Source organism: Sylvia atricapilla, chromosome 3 (genome assembly GCF_009819655.1).
Source record: "Sylvia atricapilla isolate bSylAtr1 chromosome 3, bSylAtr1.pri, whole genome shotgun sequence".
NCBI classification, from domain to species: Eukaryota; Metazoa; Chordata; class Aves; order Passeriformes; family Sylviidae; genus Sylvia; species Sylvia atricapilla.
In genome coordinates this window covers 75,572,482-75,588,037 of record NC_089142.1, presented here as the reverse complement: position 1 = coordinate 75,588,037, position 15,556 = coordinate 75,572,482, and positions in this window count along the sequence as shown.

Sequence of the window (15,556 nt, the reverse complement as noted above, 5' to 3'; positions counted from 1 at the left end):
TTAACATATTTCAAGCTGTGGAACAACAGAAGATGAAAAAATCAAAGGCAAGCAGATGTTGCAGGGATGATAAAGAAAGAGGCAAGAGCAATGGGAAATTGGGTTGACAGGTAAATGATGTGGAGAGATATAGATCTAGAAAGGAGTAATTTCAGATGTTTGTCTGTCACTGTTTTTGGTTGTGCATCCATCCCACATAGTTTTAATATCAAAAGATCATGAACAATGTTTGGTTCTCTAATATATGGGGTGTTTTTTTTTAAATGCAGCTGATTTCCTGATTTGCAAAGCAAGACTTTTTTTGGTTGGTAATTAGTAGTGCTGTGGTGAGTCACTCCTATACTGGCGCTTCACTTGCTCCCTTTCTCTCATAAATGGTTCTAAGAATAGCTGCTATAGAAATAACTTTCATCTAGGGGAATAGCCCAAAATAGCAAACTCTATCCCTAAAAGTTATCAGACTGATTAGTCATTAGCAGAATATTAGACTGGAAAGAACCAAAGCCTGAAAGTAGATAACAAATGTGTTTCTTATAATTTTATTTTTCACTATGATTTATGCTTAAAAAGTGCAACAATTTCAGTAAGTTCATGTTTCTATATAAAGGAAGTAGAAGAAGGCTGATTTCCTTGAAATTCTGTAACACCTTGCTAAAATCACATCTTGGCAACATTGTGCTTACAAGCCACTAATTCTGTCAGAATTAAAAGATTTAATTTTCATTACATCCTAATCCTGCTGGTTTGGGTTTGTTTGTTGTTTTGGGTTTGGTTTTTTTTTTTTTTTTGAAAAGCAGTACATGGGCCAGTACATGTATCTTCCATGTGCCAAATTTTACAGACAGCTATAGTGTTTTAATAACTCATCTCACTCCAGCAGAACTGGCAGAGAAATTTTGCCTCAAAATCTCAACACACAAACTCCTTTTCAACCCAGTATCAATGAGAGGAAGACAGAAGGTATGCTTTATGCAGCTGGGAGAATAGTGCCCAATGGACTATTAATAAGCTTCTGAATTTAGCTCATCTAAATGTTTTGTATGGTCCTGTGCAGCTCAGTGGGACGGTCAGTTTCTTTAGATTCTGTGCTTTAAATAACAGAGTTTATTTGCTATTGTGATTTTTGGCAACTGGCTAATCACCAGGGATTTAAATCCAATGACATTTTGTGTGGCACTTTTGCTACTTTACATAGCCCCTTAAGAAGGCTTGAAGGCATAGATTATTCATTTTGTCAACCAATAACTTCAGAGTTCTCTCCTCTTCCTCCTGGCTTCCACAACTAAGAAGGCCAGGTTATGCACTCATGTTCACTGGGGTCTCAGTTCACCTGTGTGTGAGCTCAACTCTCCCTTCTTTTACAAATAACTTCACAAATCCAGACACAGAATTGAAATAGACCCATCCTCATAATAAAAAAAAGCAAGCTGTGTAGGTTGTAAAAGTAACTCAGTCAAAGCACCTGATGACATGAGAAAAGCCTCTTAAATCAGAGGAGATAGAGAAGGGGCAAATGAACAAATGTGGGCAAACGAACAAACGTGTGCAAATGCAGAGTGAAGGCTAGGGAGTGGTCCCTGACATTTTCCCTGCCACTTGGAATCTACAAAAATTATATCGTGTTCCCAGAGACCTGGCGGGGCAAATCACAGCAAAGAGAAAGACACACTTCTGAGCTATCATTCTATCTTAGTCTCTTCTCTGAACAGACTCTGTATTGTTGACCTGCTTAGGATGGCCGAGGGTGGTGGCAGCACAAGTTGTCATGTGTTGCTCAGTTCACCATCCTGCAGCTTGCTGTCCCCTCAGGCACGCTTCAGACACAGGCTGGCACCATCCCAGTCAAGCTGAAAGCTGAGTTTAATTTCTAACATAATGATTTATTCATTGTAGTATTGGACAGTGGGACAGACTGACAAGCCTGAAGTTTGCACCTTGTGGTGTTTTTGAAAGCAGGTTTACGGTTCTGTGCTCCTTCAGCTTGGCAGCCTGGTTCACTGCCTTATATGCTCAGCCAGGCTAGCTGATGATTGCATCAGTTTGGTGCTTTGCCTCATGATTCCTAAATCACAGTGCCTGCTACTATGACAAATTCTGATACGGCGTCTCCTCACAGACCAAACCTGATGCTGTCCTCACAGTTTCTTCTGTGTAACTTCCTGATACAGGAATGCATGCAAATTTGAAAATCAAAGACTAGTAGGACTGTGGTTAGTGGGTGATGATTCCCTCCAGAAAACCGAAGGACTGGAAAGGACACATGAGAGCAGCAGATATGCTGTGGTGCTAAAAAAATTATGATGGGTAAAATAACATTTGTTTGAGGTGCCTGTGGTATCTATCCCAACTAAGGTATACTGGGTTATATCTAGGGAAGGGAGGTACAGTCAAGGTCATTCATTCCATCAGACTTTGTATACTGGCTATATAAAGCAGATTTAATAGGACCATGAAGTGCTGTATCAGTGTTACCATTTCATCACAGTTCAACAACTGAAAACTGGAAATTAAGACCTGTCTCTGCATTATCCCTGGGGTCAGCACTGACATATTTATTCTCTTTTAATTAGTCACAGCCAGCTCCAGGCTGGGTCAGGGGAAGCTGGAAGGGAGAATCTTAGAATGAGCATTTAAATCCTGCCTTACTGCAAGGGGATAAACAGAAGGGTATCTTTGACTCTCTGACCTCCAACACTGTGTGGACTCTCCTAAGCGTGGATTTCAACAGCAGCATTTGCTGCAGAGATATGCACATTATTAACTCCCAAAGAGAGAAGGACAGTCTGGGAGTGACAACAGAATATGTATGTAATTTTATTTTTGGTTTCAGAATAGGTAGGCGAGGCAGGATGTGGATACCCCGCCCCTTCCCATTCCCACTATTTTCATGGGAGGTTCCCCTCACACAGTCAGGCACAGTTCCACTCACAGATTTGTGCTGGTGCAGAGGTCCTGAGGCTCCTCTCAGTCAATGGTAGACAGTTCTCCCGTCTCACTGTGCCTGCAGTGAGGAACCACAGCACCCACAGGCCATGAAGGGGAGCAGTCTTTTCAGCTGGCACAGCAGGTGCTGAAAAGGCCATTTTACTTACATTATTGCATCCATCATAAGGTCATCTCCCATAATGATGTCATATGCAGATGCTTCACACTCTGGTGGAGGAGAAAGGACAGGGGAGCACATAAAAGATACTGAAATCCTCTGTGAATTTCTGAAAGGTGTAGCAAGGAGATGATCAAGTGAACATTTCCCTCTGTGCTTTCCTCTGCACAGAGATAACTTTAAGAAAAAAAACTAAAATTAAGCACTACAGTGATTTGCAAAGGTAATTAGAACATGGCTTTGGTTTATGTCCTCAAAAACCAATGAGAATAGGAATTTTTCACCAGTTTGAGAAAGAATATAATGAACTATTGCTATTAAAGTTATCTGAAAAGAACGGGCAAAGATTTTTCTTTTTTTTTTTTTTTTATTCACCATGTTTCTGTTCATTTTATGTTTGCTTCCTATAAATATTCTTGCAGAAAAATTTACTGTCAATAATGTACTTCAGAACAGTCAATATTTAAAGTTTTTACTGATAGCAGATTTTGAATCCTTCAAATTTCTACCAAACACTTTCACAGACACATAATTACTCAGTAGAGGCACAGAAATACCATGTGAATAACACATTAAGTCTGAACTGGTTTGAATTTTTTAAATTATTTTTTTAAACCTACAGAAAGCTGCTCAAAAACAACCAACAATTTTTGGATATTATCCTCAGAGTAAGTTAAAAGGAAAAATAAGGAAGGAATATTCAAGCAGATTTGTAGACAGGAAAGAAATGGACTACCTGTCCAAGTTAACTATTTAAATTTTTATTGCTAGAAATTTAGTTACTAAATTTACTGGTAACTATACATCTATGAAGTGTCCATGTCCCAATATGCTATGTGTTTTGAAATTATTATTCCTAGTGTTTACCAGAGAGATTTTCACTTAGGAAAAAATATTATGAATAAATGCGGAGAGGAAAAATTAACCCCCATAATCATTTTAATGACCCTACTTTTTCATAATTTTAAACTGACTTCTAAGCTACACTTTTTCTATAGCTGCATCACGATTAAAATACTTTATCACTGCTATTCCACATGGTGTACTGGACAGCCTACACTCTCTGTTGGTTTCCCCTGACCTTATATGGCTTCATGTGGTGTAGTTCTGTCAATATCTCTTATCCGTAACTGAATGCAGACCTCACAACAGCAGTTCTTCTCTTGGCAAACTATTGATCATTTTAGTTTCTTCTCCCTTCCTCTCCATTCTCTTGATCTTTCTAGCCTTTTTACCAATTTACTTATTCTTTCTTTCTACTGCATGAAAACAAGCCTATAGGACAAGCCGTTTGTTACTCTTTCTTGTTTTATGATTCTTCCTGTTGGGTCATGAAAGTCTTGACAATGTATGAAGAGCTGCTTCAGGTGAAGAGAGGCTTCTGTACATAATAACACATCATGCCATTTGTGCCACAGAGGCTCTTTGGGGCCCTCTGCAATGTAGGTCTGATAGATTATGCAAAACAAACATGACAAACAACATATAGAATTGTAAAACACATATGGGTCGCACCTAAATCAAATTAATCCACCTAAGTGAATTAATCGAAGCTGCAAATTTCAATAAATATACAGAGAATGGAAAAAAACAAAAGATCAGTTCTATCTTCCCACATTCACATTTCATAAATGCAGGCACCTTCACACTTTATCATATGAATTGCATGCTACTTTTCTGGCAAATAGCCTGGAATTTAAAATTATTTGTGAGTTGCTAATTTATTTTAGGCTATAATTTAGGGGTCTGGCTATTGGAACACTGCACTTATCTAGTCGGTCTGTAACTAAACTGATTAGCTGTGTACAGTGCAGACAATGACAGTACTGAACACTATAAATTTAAAGGAGAAGCCTACTTCATAGCAAAAATTGTGGGAGCAAGCTAATACAGCTTCAGGATGCATAGCAGGAATTTTTAATAGCATGTGATTTCTGGCCTGGAAATTTTTCTCACTATTGAAACTTTTCTTCAGGCTTCCAAAAGGACAAAAACTTTAAAAAAAGTTCAAGTTCAATCTCTGCTTCCCCTCTTAAAACAAGAAAACCAAACCTTTTTCTCAATTTTAAGTTGTGCTTCACACTTCATTGTGAATTTGGCCCTCCCCATATTTCTCTTATTGTCTCTGTGTGGTTTGGCCTGTGGGTGGACGAGTTAGAGAAACAACTTGAAAAGAAAACCTTAGGTAAGCCAGACAACATTGTACTGCCCCAAATAAATTCTGTGCCCCTTCTCCACAGGGAGACATTTAAGGTCAGAGAAGGAGAAGTTTCCCCTGCTTTTCATAGAAAAGCATCATAGAATAATTTAGAATAGAAAAGACCTTTAAGCTCATCGAGTCCAGCCACAAAGGCGATCAAGTTAGCCAAACAGGATCTGGCTTTTCCTCTCCAGAGTGGGTTGTTGCCTTATGTCTTCTTGACCAGAAAATTAATTAATTAATTCAGAGCCTGACCTCCTACCATAATGCAGGTAGGAATGAGAGCTCAAATACTTCCTAACTGTCCTCAATTTATCTCTGGTTCTCTTGTTGGAAGGCTTTTATTTCTATAGATAATGTGAAGGTTGACTTGCTCCTGCTGCTAGTCCAAGGCTTCCACAACCTGCCGTGCCATTGAAGTCAGTAAGAGCTTTGCTATCAAATGAGCTGCAAGCTGGAGGCAATCCATAATTAGTTAACTCTGATTGTTACATGGAACTTGGTGATGGCCACTGAATTATTATTCTCTGCTAATCTGTGTCTGACTAAAGACTCGGACAGAGTATTCCTGAGTACTCCCTGTTCCCAGGGATGTTAATCAAATCACATTTGCTGCTCTTTTATGTCAAAAATAGGGGATGAAATAGCATAAACCCCACAAAATTTAAACTAAATAACAGGTCCAAAAGAAACAAAGCCATGAGTGTCTGCTGTGGCACAGAGTCAGTAGCACCAAGGCCATCCACACATTTAGCATGAGGAGCAGCAGCAGCTCAGAACCCCTCCACCACCCCCTGCTGCCACAGCACTGTCTGATCACCTCCTGCCCATGTCTCATCTGACTAGCAGCCAGCTGTTTCAGCCCTGTGCTCAGAAACACTGGCCAAAAATTAATTTAAACCAAATGGGCCCGCATTACTCTTAGAGTCTTCTCGCTGCAGCACAGCATGACGCTGGGACGAAGTATTATTTTGTTTTAATCAGTGTTGCTGATGTTTGAGAGAGAGTGAGAGGATTTCACTGCAGCCTTTAATGTGGCTCTAGTGAGATGCTGTTATATATTGGTCTGTGTCTCAGTATAAGGGCTTGTTTGACGGGTCCTGTCATCACCTACCTCCAAGATTATCATTCATGCTGCTGGAAAGACAACTTTATTGGACTAAATATTGGCATGTGTCTGTGTGGCCCACACAGGTAAAGACTCTCCCTAGGCCGTGTGTCTGAGTCACTGTGCGTGGGTGTAACAACTGCACTAGTTATTATTAATCTCTCTGAAACCTCTTTACAGTGATTAAGGGAGTACTGTATGAAAGCAATCTGCTTTGTGGGCTCTCGCCAAGGAAGACCCACTAAGCAGATTTTGTTGGATCCTCCAGCCAAACTGCTCTTTTCTTGGCAACTGAAATGTGCATCAACATAGATGTAATGTCAATTTCCAGCATTTTTTGTAATGTACTTTATTCAGATTATTTGGATGCTACACAAACCACTAATTCAAATCACAATATTTAACATTGCCAGTCACTTTTCTGATGTGCCAATGTATATAAAAAATCCTGAGCAGGAGACAAAAGGTCACATTTAAAAGATATCTAGAAGGGAAAAACAGTGTGTTCTTTTTGCCTCCAACCCATTTTTGTGAATAAGAGACTTGAGTGAGGGATTTCAGTAAGATATGAATGGCAGGTATATGTCAGCAGGTGACGGACTGCCTGTAAATCATGGCCAGAACAGCTCAGCAAATTGCCAGGGATCTGCTCAGATTTTCTCCAAACGGGGCAGCTGGGGATGAGAAGAGCCAAGCTCTCACTGAGAAAGCTATGAAGCTGAGATCATGTGACAATGGCCTGTAGCTATATGGAAGTTCTGGTAACCCTGTTTGTTGGTGAAAATAGTGATCTCACAGAAAGCTTTAACCTACGTATATTACTAAACAGGGTTGGTAGCTAGTTTGTCTGAGTCAGACTCTAGTAGGTTTCACCTGACCATTTTTCTTTGAGCTGTGGTATCTTTAATTTCTGTTTACTCCTGTAAAGTGTCGTAGATATATAGATAGATCTAAATCTATCTTTTAGGAAAGCTCAACCTTTTTGTCTCTTCCCACATCCATGTCTAGCAATAGATCAAAGCCTGGGTTTACTATTCTACTATGTGCCTCATGACATCTTGTTCTCACATATCAGAAAGCGACTGTCTCTAAAGCAACTAAGCAACTTTAAGAGGTTAAGGAAAGCAGAGTAAAATAGCAGTAAACTGAAGTTTTCGTATCTTTGCCTGTTCCAGGACAGTTAGGCTGGAGAAAAGCAAGACACTCTGAAGGAAGCAAAAATCAAGAATGAAAAAGAAACCAGTCTCAAGAAGGAAGGGAAAAGAAAAAAAGAATGTAAACTTAAGCAGAATGTCAAATAGATATTTGGAGTTCAGAGTGGTACACTAGTCTGACTATACTCAACTTTGACCATCTACAGAAGGTTTTTTATCATCAGCTTTGTGTCATTAAGTAATTAATATTGAAGTGATGTGCCATTTTCTTCCATATCATTCTGACTTCTCTTACTCAGTGTACGTTGGTTGTGGTTTTTTTGTTTTTGTTTTTGTTTTTTCAGAAAGCAGGTGATTCAAAATACCCAGGAAACCTCTGAAATGCATTTCTTCCATCTAGAAGAAAAACAAGCTCACCCTTAAGAAAGCAGTAAGGACCAGACACACAGAAAACTCTTTACTAGTTTAATAGGCCCCATGTGATAGTATCATATTATCAGAGAGCCACAGAATGGTTTGGGTTGGAGGAGACCTTAACAATCACCCTATTCCAACCCTCCTGCCATGGGCAGGGACACCTTTCACTAGCCCAGATTGCTCAGAGCCCCATCCAGCCTGGCCTTGCACACTTCCTGGGACATTAACAACTTCTCTGGGAAATTCATTCAGTGCCTCACCACCCTTACACAACTTCTTCTAATCTAAACCTACTCTCTGTCAGTTTGAAGCCATTGTCCCTTGCCCTGTCTTGCTCTTGTAAACAGTCTCTATCCACCAGTCTTGTGGGCTCCCCTCAGGTACTGCAAGGCCACAGATAAGTCACCCTGGAGTCTGCTCTTCTCCAGGCTGAACAGTCCAAACTCTTTCCTGCTTTCCTCACAGGAGAGGTGCTCCATTCCTCTAATCTCCTTAGTGGCCCTCTTCTGGACTCATTCCAACAAGTCCATGTCTGTCCTCTGTTGAGGGCCCTGGGTAAAGGGTGCAGCACTGCAGATGAGGTCTCACAAGAGCAGAGAAGAGAGGCAAAATCCCTTCCCTGCTTTTGATGCAGCCCAGGGAGTGACTGGCTTTCTGGGCTGCAACTACACACTGCCAGGCCATGTCCAGCCTCTCGACCACCAGCACCTGCAAGCCCTTCTTGGCAGGCTCTTGATCTGTTCATCCAGTCTGTATTGACAGTACAGGTTGTCCTGATCCAGGTGCAGGTGCACCATGCACTTGGTCTTCTTAAATCTCATGAGATTCCCATGCAACCACTTCTTGAGCTTGTCCAGGTCCCTCTGGATGGCATCCTATCCTTCAGGTGTGTCAACCATACCTCTAAACTTGGTGTCTGAGGGTGCAGTTTGTGATGTGGTATTCTTCCGCCTTCACATACATAACTGTAAAATGACATTGACTAAATAAATTTACATACAGAGGGGTATTTGGCTGTATAAAACTGTGCATCCTTGGGTGACTTTCAAAAAGAGATATGTAGGCAGGTATCAGCCTGCCTCTACAGCAGGCAGCGGAATTATTCTTGCTTTACCATATTTGATACAGTGCCAGTTATCCCATTTTAATTTCATCTGTTCTGTCAGTCTGCATCACAAGGCTGCCTAGTGATGATCTTGCCCATCTCTACTGCCCACCGAGTGATGTACAATCATTGGTGCAGCAGGGTGAAACAGCTTCTCCATCGTGGCTCTGGTCCTTGCAATAGCAAGCAAAACAATTGTGGGCAAGCATACTTGCTTCCTCCTAGAACATCTGCAATGTCTAAAAACAGTAAAGTCTGTTACTGGAGCTTTGAGGTGACGATATTTATATGAAAGACAATTTCTAAATTTCAAACACTGTTAAAGAAATAGGACAATGAGGACTTGGCTGAAGGAAAAAGCCCAAATACAGGTATGTACATTAATGAAATAAGAGTATCCAACACTATTTGCCTGTAAATGGTGGAGGAGCAGGGCAAATGTAAATAACCCCTTGACCTCCTCAGTAAATCCACACTTGAAATGGAGGGGATTAAAATGTCTTAAAAATCATGTGCTAAACACTGAGAGAGCTTAACATTTTCCTTATGCAGATGTCAGATGACTTTCCCAACCCCTACATCAATTACACATTACTCCCACAGGTTAAAACTGAAATACACAGATGTTGGTATGTTAAGGTAAGAGTTTTTGTAAAAATCTTTAGGTGTCTTCACTTGGCATGGCTCCACTTTACTGCATTTGTCCAAGGGACTGCTATGAAACATCTGATTTATCTCCACAGATTATCATGATCCTGTTCTCAGTTTTCACCAGTTTTCCATTTTGTGAGTATGGGACTACACAAACGTGATCATCCTGTTGGAGAAGGCCCCTTCCAGCTTTAGCAACTACTCGTGCTGGGCTCAGTCAGTTCTTCTTCCTGAAAATGCAGTAAGAATTCATCCAAATTACCAGTTCTGCTTAGCAGCATGAAAACAAAATTAAAAAGAGGAAATACAAGCATAGCTGTAACTTACCTGTGAAAGAGGAGAAATACAAAACTATACCAAAGAGTATAAAGAAAAAAAAACTTCAGTGTGGTAAAAAGAAGAAGAGATTATAATTAACATGCTAAAACAATGTGTGTTAATGATTATAAGGAAATATTTTATAAGATCCAACAAAAATAAAAAATAAATGTTCAAATTATCTAAACTCAGAATCTCTCAAGAAGAATAAATCCTTTTGCATGTTAGTAGCAAATGTCTGTGTACACCAGTAAAACCTTGTCTGATATTACAGTAAATATGAAGAGGAAAAAGCATTACCCCAAAACATCAATAATCTGCCTCTGTTCCAGTAATAAAGTTATTACTTCTGTGACTAACACAAATGACTGAAGAATTTTACAGCCACCCTGTCTGCACAACACTCAGCTGCAATGAAATTGCCTTCTTACTCCAGAGAGACACGAAATTTAACTTGTAGTCATCTGAGAGATTCTTGCACAGTGCCACATTTGTATTGGAGAGAAAACAAAAAAACCAAACCAGGCTCACATTTTTTGTTCACATACTTTCATTTGTAGTAAAATTATATCCACCGAAGCTTGAAAATGTAATTTACCACTTTATGTTACTTAATACATATATGGATACATGTATATATATATATATATGAAGTAACATAAAGTGGTAAATTACATTTTCTTATAATTATATATATATTATACATTTTATTTATAATTGCAATTTGCAATTTTTTGATTATTTTCCCCTGAATTTCTAGCTTTGTTCTCAGACCATTGTAATAATCCTATATAAGAGAATCTGTCCAAGTCTCTTGCTGTGTTTCATTTGCAGCTGTACGGTGTACATAGCAATTAGCTGCTGATATACTGTTATCTGGTCTCCAGTCCTTAGCATGCGTTAGTGTACTTTTCATTCTCCACATGCCATAGAAAGTCAGAGTCCTGATCCTTTACACACACAAAAAAAAAGTTTGAAATGTGGGACCTAACACATACTGAAATGCCTGATGAACTTTCTGTGCACCTGCCTTGGCGTGTGAGTGTTTGTGCATGTGTGCACACATATGTGCATGTGTCTGTGAGAGGCCAAGAGAGGGAAAGCACTCTCTCAAATCCACCTGAGCAATACAGGAGAACGTACTGTTAGAGATTTTGGCAAATATACTAAAATATATTGAAGAAACAAATTTGATTTGTATCTGCAAACAGTTAGCTTTTTCTGAAGGTGAGATTTCATAATAAGTATGTGTGTTCTTCTACAACAACAGAGGCAAACATCAGCAGAGACCCAGCCTTGCCTTAATTATTGTGATACATTTTTGTGTCTTGTAAACAAGCATTTATTGCCATGTTTAGATCAAGAAAGTGATAACACAGAATTGTGACTGATTAACAATTTCAAAAATTAGGAAAGACTAGAGTCTTAATAATTAAGAATATGGTCAACAGAATGACTTTCTTTAATACAGTTCTAGAGAAAAATATAATATTCAAACAGACACATGCTCAGTAATTTGGCTGAACTCTTGCTAAAGCAAGTAATAAAATTAATTTCCTAAAGTGACATGTGAGAAAAAAAAGAAATATTTCAGTGCAGCTTCCTTGTATTTGGACAAGATTTTTTTTATAAAAAGGGTTTCAGTAAACCCATTGCTTTTTGGCAAAGTTAAAATCTCTCTCTTACAACACAAACTGAAAATAAATATAGTTTTGCTGGAATCTCAGATTTTTTTTTTTTGGTGTGTGTGTGATAGAGATAAATGTAAACAAAGTAAAACAATTTCAATAAAAAGGAATTAAAAAGACATTTTATGTCAAGCTCTCTTTCTGTTGTCTCCTTTGAAATTAATTCCGCAGTATCTTTACTTTTTGCTAATGCATGGCTAAAACTTCTCTTGAGGAACTTCAGCATCCATATTGGCTAAGATTTTATTATGGCTTTTCCTGCAATGAACCATCTACTTCATGACCTGCCCATGTTACTAACAATTGATGATAAAGATGAGGCAATGGAGGTGACTCCGTGTTCCTCATGGACAGAGGTACCAGTGCCAGAGGAACTCCTCCCTGACAGCCTTTGGAGGGCAGTTCATCATTGCTCACAGTTTGATAAGCATTACTAACCATACTGCTCTCACCTCCCCACGGAGATACCATTCATTTAAGTTTCACAACATCTCTGCAGAAGGAAATTGTCTGTGCCACCTCAGATTATAAAGAGTAAACTTCAAGCCAGGAATGGCTGTAGTACAATTTATCTGGCTAAAGGAAGCTATCCAAAATGGAGATGTTACCATAAATATGGCCTCCCTGAGGTGGCCAGAAAGAAACAGTTCCCTCTGGGAAATGTTTATCTCATTCTAAAACAGGAATGAAGCAAGTCTGATGCACTGTGCTCTAGATATATTTCCATCTCTCAATTTCTGGCTTCTGGAGGGAGACAGACATGCCAGTCTCAGATATAGAGTCATGTGTGGGGAGGTGACCCTCACATTATTTCCACTCTACATGCCAAACTCATAGAAAGCTTGCACTCCATGTGAGATTTGCATCAAGGTTATCCAAGCACTAGACTCAAGCTATCCAAAAAAAATAGTTTTGTCCAGTAATACAGGGCACAGTTGTGTATGCACAGTCTTCTGTGTATGCAGTGTGACATGTTAGGAAAAGGAAGGACAATGGGAAGAGGGGAAAGAGAAGGATGCTATTTTAGCAGTAAGACTTCCCTCAGAAGCTCTTAGAAGTCCTCACCACAGAGAAATTTAGCCTCCTCTTTCAGCCTCACACACAGCAGAATTCAACGTGTGCAACCAGGAAGCCAGGTTGAATTTACAGCAAAACTTCCTACAAAGGAGGAGAGACAAAACCCTCCTGGCTGTTATCACAGCAGCTTAGTTTCAAAAACAAAGAGTGAAAGAAAATCAGAGAACCAATATTTAAAAGTTCTTGAGACTCTCTTCTGTCTCTGTGGCCCTCAAAACAAAATGATTGGAGAGATTTGTGGCAGGGAGTTTGTGCTGGGCACAGCCCGACCAGTCCTTGCAGCACAACCAGGCAGTAGGGATGGTCCTGACCTGGTCCATCCATGTCTAAAACCAGGCACAAGCTGGCACTGTTTTCAGCAGATAATCCATGTACCCGAAGTGGTTTCTCACCTTTAAATCAGTTTCCTGCCATTCAGCTGAGCAGTTAGAAGAAGATTGCCATCCTGCTTCCTCTGCCAGAGGTGTCCAATGCCAGCAGTACTCAAGTGCCCTCAGGAACATTACTGTTCTCATTAGCAATGAGAGGATAGGGTGAGTTTTATGAGCTGGATATTTTATTATTTATCTGTAAGAAAGGCTGTTCATCATACTTAGGTAAGGCAAACACAAGATGTTCCTTAGCTATATGTCACAACATACAAACACAAGCCATTTACACAAAAAATGTAAGACTCAGCTTTGCATTAGATGCTATCTCCCCATCCCTTTACCTTCTGATAATTTTTATGTAGATAAATATTTTTTTTTTAGTCACTTTACCTTGTTTCCTGGTATTTTTTTTTCCTGCCTTCCCTGTTGGCAAGAGAATGTACAATTTTGCAGATAGATAAAACCAATTTTCAATTGCAGACAGCTACAGGAAAAGCCTGCATGGACTCATCTTTCCCCTTCTCAGCAAAGGAGAGATGACAGAAAGTAGGAATTATCCCACATGTTTGTGTGGCAATCTCAAACCTACCTGGATATGAAGCACGGTGCAGAGTTTGTGCTTTGTTCTGATATTCATTGGGCAAAGATGCAAAAGGTAATTTGACCAGCTTGGTCCTCATCTCATAGCCAGAGTGATGGACCATACATCCTGGGAGATATCACCCTTGCCCTGTCTAGGGCCGCAGTAATGTTCATTGCTCCCATTTGGGAGCAAGAGAACTGCTGAGGAGACACCAAGGGCTGCCCATCTCTGAGCCTTAGGTGCTTCCAGGCACTCTAATTCCTTCTGGTTTTGAAGCCTTTTCCTGCCATCATATCTGCCTGCCTTCCTGCCCTACTTTTTGTTCTCTGCTCCTTTTCTTTCTCTCCTCATGCACCCTTCCAGCACTCCCTCCCCACTAAAATGCAGCACAGGGAGGCAGAACAGTCTGGCATTGGCCTTTCAATATATTTAAATACCAGCAATTCACTGAGCTGGAAAATTGTAAATCTGCAATTTTATTAAAAAAGGTGGTCACCCTGTTCTTTGGAGCCATGTTCAGAGACAGCAGCATAATTAATGGACCTTTATGCAACATAGAAGCAAAGAATGGCAAATTTATTAAGACTTGGTCAGATGATATTTTTAATTTCTAAGAAACCAACTTTCCATATCTAGTTTTGCTTATTGATACATGAAAAGAAAGGCTGTTTAAACCATCCTGTGCAGGTGAAAACAGTGTCACACAATTTCTTTTTTCCTTTGAGCTAACACGGGTGAGGATAGCAACTGGCACTGAGGGATTACTAATGTCCTCTAACAGTGTGCGTGTGGTGCCTACTCTGCGCCGTGTCTAGACGCTTTCCCAACATTTCATGGAACAACACTTCAAACCAAACCAGAGACAGACCAGTGCTGTCAGCTCAGCTCATTTTAGTTATAAAAGGCATGCTTACTTGATGTGCTGCTGGGAAAGTTAAGCAAGGCACTCAAGCCATAAAACAAGCTTTCAATTAGGCAGTATAAAAGGGAAGCACAAGCCACCAAAGTGGAAAATAAAGGTGAAAGGTTTCAAAGGTAGGTCATGAGTCTCTCACATACAGGGGGAGTATAAATTAAACGAAATGGAATGAAATAAAGCTTGACATCATCCTTTTTTACAAAATGTGGGTGGACTGACATAGCTGTAGTGAATTATGAGTGCTGTGAATTATGTGTGCAAAGAAACAGATGACATAACCCCAGTCTAGAGGATAAAAAGGCCACAGAGCTGTACAACTGGCCACAGAAATATGGAAGGTGTGATGAGAGAGGAAGCACCATCTTCTTTGGAAAACTCTCTTGAATTAAGGTATGAACTTAGAGTGGAGCACCTCCTCCAGAATAACTAAAAGTACATATCTCTTTATTCTGACTAAGAATACTTTCTCCAAATTAACAAAGCCACTGTGACAGGAACATGTCTTCCAGAATAAGTCTCTGCAGAAAGGATGGGGAATATAGCAGCTCTAGAACAAGCTCTTGGTTGCTTTTGGCCGCTTCCCTTTTCTAGATGATTAAGACCTCCTAACACCCAACTGAAATGGTTGGCTGGGACCTGACACTTCAGTGCTCTTGGAAAGAGTTCTGAAAGTAAAGTAAAGATACTGAAATGACAGTTAAGAAAGTTATCTTTACTGAAGTAAAGACACTTCAGTAAAGATAACTGAAATGCTAGGTAAAAACCAAACTTCTTCCACCCTTTCTGTTCTCCTTATTCTGGCAGTTCCGTCATTCAGTCTCTGTAACACATCCATCATTCAGGACCTGAGTCATGTGCTTAG